Source organism: Montipora foliosa, chromosome 2, assembly GCF_036669935.1.
Source record: "Montipora foliosa isolate CH-2021 chromosome 2, ASM3666993v2, whole genome shotgun sequence".
NCBI classification, from domain to species: Eukaryota; Metazoa; Cnidaria; class Anthozoa; order Scleractinia; family Acroporidae; genus Montipora; species Montipora foliosa.
In genome coordinates this window covers 23,621,612-23,633,490 of record NC_090870.1, presented here as the reverse complement: position 1 = coordinate 23,633,490, position 11,879 = coordinate 23,621,612, and the positions used below count along the sequence as shown (strand labels likewise).

Below are 11,879 nucleotides of genomic sequence, written 5' to 3'. Positions count from 1 at the left end.
TAGCTAGAAAACCCCCGACCTAAAACAGTTTTACTTGATTTCCTATCATAACAATACCATTATGTCTTGTGCAAAACAATAATTCTTCACAGTTCAGTTCATAGGGTATCAATTACCATACTCAATATCGTCCTCCCTTTTGGCAGCATTTTTACCATTTAGGTATACTAGTTTTAGCCTGTAAATTCTCTCACAGCAACAATGGAATTCAGCTCACAGTTTTGAATGATTGTACAAACACTGAGTGGAAGTTTCCTTACACAAAATGAAACCTTTTTCACAAGGTGACCCTTCTGATAACATTTATTATACACATATCAAGGAAAGAAAACTTTATTTTTTAATACTGTCTACAGATACATTGGATCAAACACTTTTCAAATGAATATTGGGAATGTTTACACTGAAATGCAGAATCAATTATAATCACTAATCAATGTTGGATTGTTAAAAAATCAGTTCCTCTCAGCCGTCAAATTACAAATAAAATATGAAAAGCTTTTCTCAAATTAAGGTTAATGTTATTACCTGGCTACCTCCAGTGGTTTAACCATGAACAGCCCTGTTTTAGTTTAGAAAAAAACAGCATTAAATTTCGCTTTTAATACTCTTTAGTATTCGTTTTATTGCATTTTCTGCCTAAGTTATGGTTTTAATCACGTCTCATCATGTGCTGCAGATTAAAGAACGGTGGAACTTGTCGATTCTTGAAAATATCACACGAAGAAGTCGTTGAGATCTACTTCAAAGAACAGTAGTGAACATTTTTAAAATTTGACAACTTCGATGAAATTTACATCCTACAATCCTAACAAACACAAACAAAACTAATTGTGTGTAAACAAAGACATTTTGTCTTTGCATGCTGCAGTAGTAGTTATCTTTATATCTTAAACCTATCAAAAGGAACCCATTCCCTTGCACATACAGTATAAACAAAGTTATAACAGACTTCATGCCCTGAATGGAAGCAATAATTGAACATTATTCTTTTTACAAAAAGACGCGAGTCATTCGCGCGACTTCCATGCGTCGAGAAACAAATATATTCTTCTCGGTTGATTGGAACCACAGTAGCAGCCTCTACCAGAAATTAAACATGGAACAGTATTTTAATATCATTCTAAGATTAAATGGAATGGTTTCTTTCTGCCAATCCTTTTTCCATCTCGATATTTCACTTGAAAATCTTAATCTTCTACCCTTTGGACTTGACAGACGATTACATCACAAATCCTTACGTTACGTACGTCCTTAATTAAATCTTGCACTGCGTTTCAAGTAAATTCCAGTTAAAGACTAAATGCATTTATCGCACAGTGCGTGGAGGATACTCATAAATGCAAGTGATAAAGGGAAATACGTATGATATCCACAACCTTGATTTTAATATCAAATTCAACAAAGGACGATTCCTTCCATTCACGGACTGCATTATTAATTGCCCCGTACGAGTCACAACATAATTCCTGTTTAATAGAAAGGCGTTGCTACATAATTCCATTAAATTCTGTTTTTATCCCTCCGTTAAAATGAAAAATTACCACATAATATGCTTCATACAACTTTTCTTAACCGTAGTTGTCGATTGCTATATTCAAGTCGTAACAAACTAACTTATTTATCTGATGGACTTCTGGACTTTTCACTTCGTTCCATGAAATGCAGGACTTCCCTTCTAGATATTCCGCCCAGAAAAACCCATTACCAGCTTTGTTGCTCAAACTGTTCACGAACCGAAGTATTCCGTTAAATTTGACAGATAGCTTTTATAGATGGTTATCGCGCGGCGGGACAGTTGTCTGACGTACAGATAAGTGTAGATTCGACCGAACGAAAAACAACGACCTATGGACAAATATTCTATTACCGAAAAAATTTACACCATTGCTTTCCAATAATACCTCTGCATACGCTGGCACCAGCAAAGTAATTTGTAAAATTCTTGGGTGCTTTAATAAACTGTCGAATGAAAACACGGTAGGAAAATAACGAACCTCCCTCTATTGGGCACTTAGAAAAGAAGAAGCAATAACACTACACTACAAATATTCCAGCTGCACCTTTCGTTAAAATTCTGCACTCAAAGCACAAGAATCTACTAATAACACATGAATATTGTTGTATCGTCAAAATTCTCACCTTCGAAAGTTCTTCAGAGTATTTTTAAATTCAAAACTTCTTCTTCGTCACACACAATATCCATACGTGACGTAGGCTTATATTATTTCCAAGCTGAGCACAAGTCAGGACGCTCTACAAGTAAAGCTAAGCACACGTATCAAAGACCTGAATTGTCCGCATCGACCTCCAATACTCATTGACTGATACAACGACGTAAAAAGTACACCAAAACATGGAATCCCGGAAAACCGTCACAAGCTCATTAAGATATGGAACAAAAGAAAGGTCACGTGTTCCAAAGAGGCGTGTTATTGTTGAATAGGCCATTTGCACTAAGAGGTCATGTGACATAGTTTTCATGAAAATGAAAGCTATATGATTTTGCCTTCGAAAAACGATTAGTGGGTCATATCTTAAAGACAATAATAGTGATTTGGTTTTTCAAACCCGCACCATTTTCTTAAAATGAGTAAGTTCCTCGCTGGTCACGTGACCGAAATGTGATTTTTAAAATTATGAATTACTTCTTTCTGAACACAAGCTTTGCACTTAAACTTCAAGGAGGATGTTGAAAAAATTATGTGCTAACGTTTACAGCACATCTGAGCGTAACTATTAAACGTTTAACAAGATATAAGCAAAAAGTAGTTTTGGCCGCCATATTGGAGGGCAAGAGTATGCCCTCCAACATGGCGGCCAATACAAATCATACTGCTTTGTTGAAAAATCAAAGTGCCATAAAATATCTTCCTTAAATGCGTTTCCTCTCAAATTTCGGGTGTAAGCTAATTTTTATGTGCTCTGTCAATTTTTTGCATCAGCAAGATTCCAACTCATTGTTTAAAGGAAGCAATGGTCACGTGACCTCTTAGTGCAAGTGGCCTATTGATACTATTCCAGGTTGACAATGGCATAAAAATAGATAGGATTTTCAGCTGAAAACCTGTTGGAAATGAGTTAATTAATTCTGATAGCGAAGTTTTTTGCTAGAGCATAAAATCTCCGAAAATAACTTTAGAAAAGAAACAATTTTAATTTTTGAGCCGGACTTACGCAGTAAGCGGAATAAGTGGCAAAACCCATAAACCTTTAATACTTCTGCCGATTGTTATTCTTCATTTGCGCCGTTTTTCACTTTCCGATAAGAGTTTTCCTTTTAAACTATTGTGCCTGTTACTTCTTTGTATGTTTAAGCGTGGTAAAGGGTTACGATATTTCGCTTGGATTTCACATGACGTCACGGCCGCCATGTTGGTGTCCCCAAACAATGAAATGGCGGCCATGTTGGTGTCGCAATCCGATCCTCCGGGAATTGAAAGTATGCCAACCTCGTCCCCAGGGCCTTCTCCTCTGCGATTTTCGCCATTTTGAAAATCGCAGAGGAGAAGGCCCTGGGGACGAGGTTGGAAAGTATGCTAACGTCTTCTTTTGTTTTCGTTGAAAAACATGGCTGTTGATCACGTGAGTGAAAACCAACAATAGTGACATGCCTTATGGCATGGGGCGCACGCTTACTCCTCGGCCCCTCCCCCATCGCGTTCTCATTTGACTTCGGACCTGGTTTTCCCGCGGCCATAATTCAAAACAACCACTCGAAAGTTAACGAGGCCTTTCCAAGCGTTCTTGGCGACAAGCGACATCGCTCCAGAACTGCAAAAAATGTAGCGACAATCTTGTTCCAGACCACCGACAGCCGACAGAACCTGACGGAAAAAAAGCGACAATTTGCGACAGCGACAATCCATTTTTAACTTCGACAAAGCGACATCTTTTCACTTTGTTATTTCGACAGCAACATGACCGACCAGGCCAGCATGACTCTAAATCTTCTCTTCTGTTGGTGTTGCTACAAATATATTTCTTGTGCAAATTAAAATATATTAAACAAACCATCATTCAACACTTGACGTACTTGTTATGCAGTGAGCGTCTTATGTCTCTTATTTCCTTTTTTGGTACAAAGGTCGACACGTAGTCACGTCAGTCATGATTCTCCAACTCGGTGACTTTTATCGCGTCTGTGCGGCTTTTCTGGCGCTTGCTAACGTGGAGTACGTGAAATGGAAAAACATTTAAAAAATCGCACAGAAGTCACAGCATTCTCAAAAAAAGCAAAAAGAAGGACAAAAAAAGCCACGAGGGGAAAGAAAGCCTAAGGAAAGGTAAGTTGTCTGACACTGTTTACCAGTAATTACGGACTAATAATTAACATGATTAATAAAGAGGGTTTTGACGGCCTTCGCTTGCATTTAAAAGTGTCCAGTAATGGCAGCAATTAATAATTCATGATGCGAGGGCTTAATTGTTGCTTGATTTTTACGTTATGATGACCGTATAAACACTTCCGTAGCTCGTTTTCACACCATTCTCAAAAAGAGCAAAAAGAAGGACAAAAAGAGCTGCAAGGGTAAAGAAAGGAAAGGTAAGTTATCTGACAATACTGACTAACAATTACAGAGAGGGTTTTGATGGTCTTCCTTGCGTTTAAGCTTAAGCAGTGTCTAGCAATGGCAGCAATTAATAATTAATATTGCGAGGGCTTAACCGTATAAACACTTCAGTAGCTCGTATCCGCTTATAGCCCCTCTCCACCCCCTACACCTATTCCCCCCCAAAGTTATAAGTCCACCCAAAACTACTTACGATTGTGTAAGCCAGGGTTTAATGAGCCCAGAATTCTGATCAATTCTGGCGGGCGGGCCTTAAAAGGTGGGGAATAAACTGTTTTCTCTTTTGCATAGTGGAAGCGTTATGTGCAATGATTGTAACCAGTCAGCAAACTCTGCCGGCACAGTAATAACGTCCAAACTGTCAGCCATTTTATTTTCGTGTGGGGTCAGAGACCGAGAAGAGAATGAGCGCCAAATGTCGCGGCAGAAACTGTTCTACAAACTAATTTTAGTAGAATTCTACTAGTATACTAATGCAAATGCTGTGATCTGACTGGCTGAGCCATTGAACACCATCAGCCATTAGTATGCAGTGGCTGGAGGGTTGGCGGGAGGTCATCTTGGAAATAACGACGTTTTTTTCCTTTAAACATGGCAGCTGTGAAAAACAGTTCTGTATGCGGTTAGCCTTTTCATCTTCAACTTCCTCATCCCATTCGTAACCTCGATTCCAGAATTCTTGAAGCATAATTTTTGCTTGTACGATGAAGGAACTGACCAGACCTAGTGGATCAAAGACTGTCGCGACCTTCTTTAAAACGTTCCTTTTAGTAATTGGATAGCCCGACCAGACCGGTGTTGCAGGTATTACTAATTCATCTTCAGTGCTGTTCCACTGCAGTCCAAGTGTCGTGGTGACTGTATCGCTATTGTCCCTGATGTTCACTTCCGTGGCACGGTCTTCTTCTGGTATGATTGCCATCACTTCATCTGCATTCGAAACCCACTTCCTTGCGTGCATGCCTGCTTTCGCCCACAATTCACTTAGTTAATGATACAGTTCAATCCCTTTCGTTTCTCCTTCAACACTGTCCAGTGAATCATCCATGTAGGTAGACTGAAGCACAGTTTTGGCAGCTAATAGGTACTCGGTTCGGTAACGCCTAGCGTTTTCCTGTGCAACGAAATGGGCTTCCATGGGGGCCGAGTTCTTTCCAAAAACGACTCTGCAGAACTCATAAACTTCCCATCTCGCCATAGGAATCGGAACAGCGGTCGGTCCGTGGACTCAATCTATATCTGGAGATCAGGAACCCATGACCCGGAGCCTACAACTCTACTGTGTTCGTGTAACAGCGTTTTCACAGACCGATTTATTTTTAGATTGAATTTCCCGCGAATGAGACTCCCACAGGAGCCCGATGACCAATTACAAGAAATTAAGCTGACGTCATAGGGTCACCGAACCGGAACTGCCCTTGTTTTTTGACCTAATTCGCGGGAAGGGCTAGTCTAAATATAAAACCTACTTGTGAAAACGCCGTTTCACAGACGCTGTATGGAAGTTGTACGCTGCAGATGGGCTCCTGTGGAGATACATCTCCTGGATGATGTCACAAACAAGGGCAACTGGGTTGCGGCGGAAACAGAGCAAAACATCAAATAACTCTCTCTGCAGTTTTGGCCCAGCAGGATCACATTTTGCAGAACAGTCAAATACAATCCTTACTCAGTCGTGGTGGACTTGCTCAGTTTAACAATCGGAAAGTGCGGCAAGTACCAAACTTCAGGGGGTGGCGCTTCAATCTCAGGAACTTTGTGTCAATAACCTTCTGATACTCCTTCTCGACAAATCCTTTTTTCTTCAGGTTCCTCTCAGTGCTGCGAAGGCGGGATTCTGCTACTTTGTTTGGTAAACAAGGCTCCCTTCTTTTCAAGGTACTGCACCTTTAGTGGTTTTAGACCATGATTGGCGAAAACAGCGCCTGGCGAATTTTCAGAATTTTCTTCTTCGGCTTTTCCACCTTGAACACTTTGACCGCTTTGTAAAGAAGGTGAAGGTAACACTGAATTGAGTTGTCCGGCGTCCGAAACGTTTGGGGCACTTGAATAAGTAAGTTGATTTTCATGTGAAGCGCTCGCGGCCTGGGCAGAAACCGTTGAACATGTAATTTTACGCCCGCGAGGGCTTTCTCGATGGTGGCTTAAATTTCTGATTCGAGGGATTGTGCTTCCTTCATCGCTGCCTGTTGATTCTTTACATCCCCATTTTCCAAATAAGCTATACATATTTCGTCCAAAATTTCAAGTACGCCTTCCAGAACCGACCAGAGCCAGCAGAGCTGATCAATTTCTTTTTCAATGAGGTGAACATCCTTCGGCGCGATGCATAACTTCTCCATGCGGTGACGAATTTTTGTCAGTTCGATCATACGCAGTCGCTTCTCTCGTTTCATCTTCAAAAGCGCCGTTTCTTTTTCCAATTTCTGTTAGTCGTGGCTTTTCTCGGTTTCTTCGTGTCCCAAAACATGCTCTACGCTAGCGCTGTCGTTTTCGGTCATCTTGAAGAAACAACAGCGACAAAAAGTTCCCTCGTTCCCTGCTAGCAGAGTTGTCTTTTCTTTTGCGTTCGCTGGGTTGACGAGTACGGGAGGAGAGACCCCTGCCATTGGTCGAAACTCGCTCTGATCCAACCCCCGTCCACAACCTCGGACGGCACTCTTCAAACTGCATGCCCCATGATATGTTTGCTGACTGTGACTTGAGCCCACTGTGTCCCTCGCATATCAAGGATCCTTTTCAATAATTCTGCTGTTGTTAAGTGAGCCCACACAACATGAAGTATGACGTAAGCATTCGGTCGCTAAGTAACCGCCGTGCATGCTCAACACATTGAATTTCGACCCATGGCAGTCTACTCGTCAACCCAGCGAACGAAAAGAGACCTCTGCTAGCAGGGAACTTCCCTCGGTGAACTACGGTAAATAATCCAACAATTTTCCTGAAGTGCACATACATGTACATGCAAACGGTAAATAACCTGTATCCCGTCGTGGTCGCCAAAAAATGTAACGGAGATAAACCACGGTTAGAAACGTACTTTTCTAAACGGTTTTATAATTCAAGGAAATTCTTACCGCTTTTTCCAAAAAAAAAACTAAATAAAAAAAATCACCAAAAATGCTCACCGCGTTCTTCATTAAAACTGTCAATCAAAAATCTGAGTTATTATTGGTTTTCCAAAATAGAAACGATTACGTCATGCAATTGTCATTTGTGCAACAGCATTTAAATAAATTTCAGTCTCAAAGTTCAGGATCTTAAAACCCTTTTCGGAAGAACCTTGACCGTTAATAATGAAGCACAAAAGAGACAACAACCTTTCTTTCAAATAAATCTTCACTGTCATATTTCCAATTTTTCTTTCACCTGAAGACTGTGCAGAGTTCAGTTCAAAACAAATGTAAATTGCCAGACAACTGAGATGCGACTTCAGTAAACAATATGTGATGCATTCAAGGCGTTCGATTCCTTTTAAACCCATTTGCCATTTGGTTTCAGTCTTGTACATAACACCACAGTTAGCCAAATAACATTAGAAACAAAGCTCACTTGATGATATCCGACGGCGAAAGAAGCAATTGTTATCGAAGACACATTACTCGTCGCTTTGAAGATTTTTCACTGCCTGTCTTGTTTATCCAATTGACTTTCCATTATTGAGCTCCATTAGGGTATATTTTGTTTAAAGATCCACTAAAACGCCATTCGCGTTACAATGACTTTCGACGCCATTGCAGGTTAAGTTACTAATAAATATTCTACTGTGTCCACCGGATAAAATCTACCCATTTCCACTACCCCCTGAAACCGACCAAAGATACGCCCAGAAGACTCTACGCACAAAGACACTACTTAGCAGGGGAGGGATAGGGAAGACTTTTCCCGACACGGAAACGAAAAATACTGAGAAATTAGACGCGCCATGAGCATACACTGGGTTGCCTGTGATACGTGTTACTCAAAAACAGAAGGGACTGAGTGGGGTGGTATAGAACTGCAGCGTTCCAGGCAATTTTATCAAGTCGGGGGTCATTAAGACCATTTGCGGGGTCACCCAGAAGTTGTACCAGCAGAGGCCCTTTGGCTCACACGTTCATACGACGAAACAGATGCCGGTGTTGTGGTCTGTCTTCTGTTGTGTATCATGGTTGGGAGGGTAAAAAAGGGGCCACAGCAATTGGCGCAAGCTGTTGTGGTGCTCTGCCAGCTTGACTGACAAAGTTAATAAAATAAAGTAAAATAAAATAAAACCTGGCTACCAGCCTATTAATCATTTGTCAGAAAGAAAAAAATTGTCATCTTTAGAAAAAATAGGCACGCATTGCGTACATGTGGTAGTGCACTAACACAGCGCTTTACTCCATATTGTCAACTGAGCTGCTTTTTGTCTTCAAGGAGATTCAAGTTGTCTTTGCGCAATATGTAGCTCTAACAGTTCACGATATTGTTTCGTCGGTGTTCTATGTCATTGTAGTGCATGGTAGAAGTCTTAAGTAAATAGCACCCCTGAGAAGACATGTGGTTACTAGCAAAGTATTAAGCCCAGAAAGATTGAAGAAAATTAAAGGGAATCGAGAAACATTGGCTTCTAGGCTGACATGTTGATCATTTTCAAGTTCATTCACAACTTCTTTTCACCACAAGTTTAAGCGTGCACTCTGAGCGTCTGACAGCTTTGTAATACAAAAGTTCACTTAAGTTAATAGTTAGCTGTCCGGCAGGATTAGTATCTGGATGCGTGACCTAAAAAATATACCACTTTGTAACAGAAGCATAGAACGGAAAATTCTATTTTAACGCTCAAAATTGCGAACGAAGCAAGGTACAGATTTTGTTAGCTTGCTTTATGCAAAGCAAAGATTGGTCAGGACGGTCGATCGAGAATAAAATATTTTGCCATCAGGAACAAAATTTACGACATGAAAACAACATTAATTTTGAAACGCGAATAAAAAACGTTACAGCCCTGTGTACAGCTCCGTATAGCTGTGTATAGCCCTGTGTAGCTGTGTATAACCCTGTATAGCTCTGTATAGCTCTGTATAGTTGTATACAGCTCTGTAAAGCTGTGTATAGCCCTGCATAGCTCTGTTAGCTGTGTATAGCTGTGTATAAGCCTGTATACCTGTGTATAGCCCTGTATAGCTGTTTATAGCCCTGTATAGCTGTGTATAGAACTGCGTAGCTGTGTATAGCTCTGAATAGCTGTGTAGAGCTCTGTATAGCCCTGCATAGGTCTGGTAGCTATGTATAGCCCTGTATAGCTGTGTATAGCCCTGCATAGCTGTGTATAGCCATGTATAGCTCTGTATAGCTGTGTATTGCTCTGTATAGCTGCGTATAGCTCTGTACATGTAAAGCACTGTATGTGTGTGTACACTGAGCTGTGTATAGCCCTGTACAGCTGTGTATGTTCTGTATTGTGCTGTATAGCCCTGTATAGCTTTGTATAGCCCTCTACAGCTGTGTATGGAGGGGAACAAATACCGAAATACCGTGCCGAAAATCGACGAAATACCGATACGGCATTTAGATCACTTTACAATTGGTCAGGCTTACTTTAAGTTGCATCCATGTAGCGTGTTTATTTATCGCAAGCACGTATAAAAATGTCCCTGTATTTTGATGATTTTGGTAGTTCGACAGTGAAGTTATTCACAACTTGTTTGCTATTTTTCACGAAAGGAAAACTGCATTCGTTCAACCTTCTGGTAGGTGAATGCAAAACAAAAAGCCTGGAGTGAAGTGTGAGGTCTTATATTGAATAAAAATCCTCTTACAATGTACCTTAAACCGGTTCCTAGTTTTCCGTTATGTTTCAGTACAATAAACTATTATTGAAACGAATAACTCTTCCAAATCGAGATCTTGCACCAAGGAAGAAGTTTGCTGAGCTTCCGATTTCCTCTTGAAGCCGATTGGCGCACTTTCGTCGGCAGTTTCCTCAATTTCCTCGTCACCACTGCCTTGACGACCTTGAGGATTTTCCAAGGATGACACAACAAAAGCAACCGAAAAATCGTAAATTACGTAAATTCGTGTCAAAACTGTCTTCTTTTTTGTGAAACGTGAAAGGCCGAATTTATTTCCCGTGAATTGTGGAAGGACCAATTTATTTTCCGTTACCCCCCCCCCCCCCCCCTTTACGACCTTAACTGGCCACCCGGCCCTCCGGAAAGTCAGCGCACGCAAAACCATCATGGATATTTTAAACCCATTTTTAGCTTGATATTGAGTGTTATACAGGAAGTCGCCCCAACAGCTATAAACTCCCATATATTTTACCTTGCGTGCCCGAAAACAAAAAAAACCTCCCACGCGCTCGGTTAGAACGAGTTTTCATAATTAAATGTGGGACTATTCTGAGACTTCTGAGGGACTGTGCAATAATTATCAGGAGGGGGGGGGGGCCCTAAAACCAGAGGGGGGGGCCTTAAGTTAAAATAATGGAAAGGAGGGGGGGGGCTCTACATTAGATTTCTCAAGTAAGTTGAGGGGGGGTCTTAATTAAATTTCACAAATTCGATAATGAATAAATAAACATTTTCCAAATAGACAGATGCTACGCCTTTGACTATCCATAATGTCTAAATATTGCATCAACATAAACACATGCTTTAACTTATTTAGAATGTCAACATATGATAGATTGAAACAATCGCTCATGCACAGAAGTCACAAACCACGTTGTGAGCTTTGCTAATAAAACATTTGGCATTTAAGAGGTCCCGCAGACATGCCAGGTCTGTTCTTGATTTAAACAGCGAGAGGGTTTCTAGGTCTACAGTTTCTAGCTGAGGAATGCCACATACTTTTGTTTCATAGTCATCAATGGGTTCACCTCCCAAAGACCGAAAAATTATACAGGTTCGGGTCCTACGGCTTTCTGAGGCAGCAATCCTCTTCTTCTCCCTTTTTTTCTTCTGTTCCTTCTTTTTTCTTGATTTAGATGCTTTAGATTTGGCACCAATAGGAAATGTCGCTTTATATTTAGCCATCACCCTATCCAGGTCTTCTACAAGATGCAGAACGTTTAAACCGACTTGAGACTTTATTGAATGACGTTGTTCAGCATTAAAATTGTGTAAACAGCTGAGGCCAGTCTTCAGTGTTTTTCTAACTTGGTTACGACAGCATTAAGCTTGTCCTGGATATCATTTGCCTCTTGTTTGCAACGTCTGATGTTGCTGTCATCACGGGGAGCTGGCTTGTAATCCTCTCGGAGAAACCTTCCTGCACAAGCAGGGTTGTCGGATAAAAGATAGTGGTATCTGTTCTCAAGTTTTTCAATATCTAAAAGTA

The 11,879-nt window shown here is 40.7% G+C and overlaps 1 protein-coding gene across 2 annotated transcripts in view; it reads right to left on the bottom strand.

Moving 5' to 3' along the window:
• The window catches only part of LOC137992709 (semaphorin-1A-like), a 62,498-nt gene extending 60,092 nt beyond the window's left edge, over positions 1 to 2,406 (bottom strand). For both annotated transcript variants that reach the window (XM_068838192.1, XM_068838193.1), the window contains exon 1: positions 2,143 to 2,406. The gene's annotated coding sequence lies outside the window, so the exon portion shown is untranslated. The remainder of the gene's footprint in view (positions 1 to 2,142) is intronic.
• Between the last annotated feature and the right edge of the window lie 9,473 nt (positions 2,407 to 11,879).